This window comes from Arachis stenosperma, chromosome 3, assembly GCF_014773155.1.
Source record: "Arachis stenosperma cultivar V10309 chromosome 3, arast.V10309.gnm1.PFL2, whole genome shotgun sequence".
Classification (NCBI taxonomy): domain Eukaryota; kingdom Viridiplantae; phylum Streptophyta; class Magnoliopsida; order Fabales; family Fabaceae; genus Arachis; species Arachis stenosperma.
The window spans coordinates 166,924,964-166,926,747 of NC_080379.1; the positions used below are offsets into that span (position 1 = coordinate 166,924,964).

Sequence of the window (1,784 nt, forward strand, 5' to 3'; positions counted from 1 at the left end):
AATTAAAAGCAGTAGAAAGTAAAAACCCTTTTTTTCTCTCTCATTTCCATAGCCGCCCACACAAAAACCCTTCCCCCTCTTTTCCTCTCCCACTCCCACCGCGCCGTCCACACTCTCCCTTCCAATTGGCACAGCCACCACGACACTCAGAACCGCACTGTTAGCCAAAACCCCACAGCCACCTCTCCTCCGTCGCGAAGGAAATCAGAAATAGCTCCGGAAGAAATGCCACCGGCAACCACCGTCCAACAATGCGGGCATCATCCTCTCGCGCCGCAGCCACCTCCACACACTGCTGCCATCACGGCTTCTTCCACCGCCGCAGCAACCTCCGCCTTGACGTGTACCCCGGTCGATCAACCGCATCTCCTCCCCAGCGACCTGGGTTTTTTTCCTTTCCCATCTTAGAGTTTAGTTTAACTTGTGTTTTCTATTATGAATGTTTCTTTTGGATGTTCTTAATCAACATTGTTCTGAGAATTAAACTCTTATAGTGTTGTATATTTCTTTTTGAGATAATTAATAGTTTTTTTTAGTGTTACTCTTTCTTTGTACAATTTATTTCTTTTCTACTTAGGATTCTCCATGCCTTCTTTATTAGGTTTTAGTAATCAAGATTCAGTTTAGGATAATTCATTCTTCTAAATTTGACTAATTATTATGCATTTGTGAATGAAGGTGGATGTTGGGAATTTACTGAATACATTTAACCTTTGATTTCATAACTATTGATAGTGCTTACTTAGTTTCTATATTTTTTTATAGGCTCTGGGATGTTTTTGATTGAATAATCTGTCTTTGTTTATGGCTGAATGCACCACCAAAGAGTGATGTACCAATCATTGAACTTGATATGCTCAATGGAGCTGATGGCCTTATCTTCGGCTTCCCCACGCGGTTCGGAATGATGGCTGCCCAGTTCATAGATTTTCTTGACAAAACTGGACCTCTTTGATTGCAACAAGACCTTGTAGGCAAGCCTATTGGACTCTCCTACAGCACTGGTTTGCTAGGCGGTGAACAAGAAACAACACCGTAAAAAAACAAGTTTCTATATATATCTTAACCGTGTTCCTTATTAGATATCACTAGGTACTTATTAGTTGCTGATCAAACTTGTCATGATTTATGTATAGCCTTACTGCTATAACAATGCTGGCACATCATGGAATGATATATGTTCCCATCAGATACACGTTCCACCATTGCATGTTCGAGATGGAAGAAGTGAAAGGTGGAAGCCCTTATGGAGCAGGGACTTATGCTGGTGATGTAACAAGACAGGTTTCTAAGATTGAATTGCTGCAAGTATTCTACCAGGAAAATATTTTTGCCACCATTACCAAGAAGCTCAAGAATGCTGCATAAAGCATATAATGTCTTTGCCTCAGTGAAAGGAACACTATACCACCACAATGATTGAAGGTTTTTGGCAATTTTTTCTTTTCAAGGTGATATTGATTTTATGGAGTTCTATTCTAATACTTCTGTGTTTATGAAGCACACAAATAGATTAAAGTTTTATTTTAATCCTTTAAGCTTTATGAATTAGTCACTTGTCATGGATGAGGTTGAGAATGAGGACTTTGTATTTACTTTGAAGACAGTTATGGCCAAATTTGGAGAAGAAATGACACCATATGCATTAGACTCCTTTTATAAATATTTACTAGATTCAAATAGCTAGATTATTATTTTAGGTTGAATAATAATTGTGTCTTTTATTTTTAAAAGTAGATGCTTCTTTGTATATGATTGTTGTTGATATTTCTTTGTTTTTATAA

General features: G+C 38.1%; 1 pseudogene; it reads left to right on the top strand.

Annotated features, from left to right (window-relative positions):
- Window positions 1-225: 225 nt before the first annotated feature.
- On the top strand, window positions 226-1,368 carry LOC130967251 (probable NAD(P)H dehydrogenase (quinone) FQR1-like 1; annotated as a pseudogene).
- The last annotated feature ends 416 nt before the right edge of the window (window positions 1,369-1,784 follow it).